Genomic DNA, 608 nt, shown 5'->3' on the forward strand with positions numbered 1-608 from the left:
GAACCCTCTCACTCCTAGGAGTGACACAGAAGGAGAGGCTTTCTGAGGGGAAGGAAGCACCAAGACTGAGAGAAAAGGGATGTCATTGGTGGTGGAACCTGTTGAGTACTACAAGAGGAAACACCAGCATGGTGTGACACAGGTTAAAGGCAAGACAGTTGGACAGAAAGCCACAAAGCTACTTGGGTTCCTCCTTCTCTCATTTGCATTTTTCTGCTCCTCCTCATAACCTCAGAGTCTCTCTGTTTGCAGGTGGCAGTAGAAAGCTTATTATCTCAGAAAAATGTGGAACATTTCATGAATTGGCAGGTCATCCTTGTGTAAGGGCCATGCTGATCTCTGTCATTAGAAATTGGACATTTGTAACTTAGGGGTCAAATTTCTAAAAATCTTTAAAACTGTGTCAATTTTATTACAATATTTTAAACAGAATGTCTGTGAAAGCTTCTAGCTGAGGTTCCTGGATATGGATTCTTGGGTTTTTCACATACTTCTTTCATTCTAAAAGTTAGCTACAATCGTGGGGCTTTTTGTTTGTTTGTTTTTAGCTGTGTACCCTGTTACTTATAATTCTAAGAAATTTAAGTAATACATATAGCACTGCATTC

At 39.8% G+C, this 608-nt stretch overlaps 1 pseudogene; it reads right to left on the bottom strand.

The window, feature by feature from the left end:
• Positions 1-279: 279 nt before the first annotated feature.
• LOC123783435 (U6 spliceosomal RNA) lies at positions 280-378 on the bottom strand (annotated as a pseudogene).
• Positions 379-608: the final 230 nt, after the last annotated feature.

The sequence above is a fragment of the Ursus americanus genome, chromosome 1 (genome assembly GCF_024610735.1).
Source record: "Ursus americanus isolate L20-20 chromosome 1, mUrsAme1.1.p, whole genome shotgun sequence".
NCBI lineage: Eukaryota > Metazoa > Chordata > Mammalia > Carnivora > Ursidae > Ursus > Ursus americanus.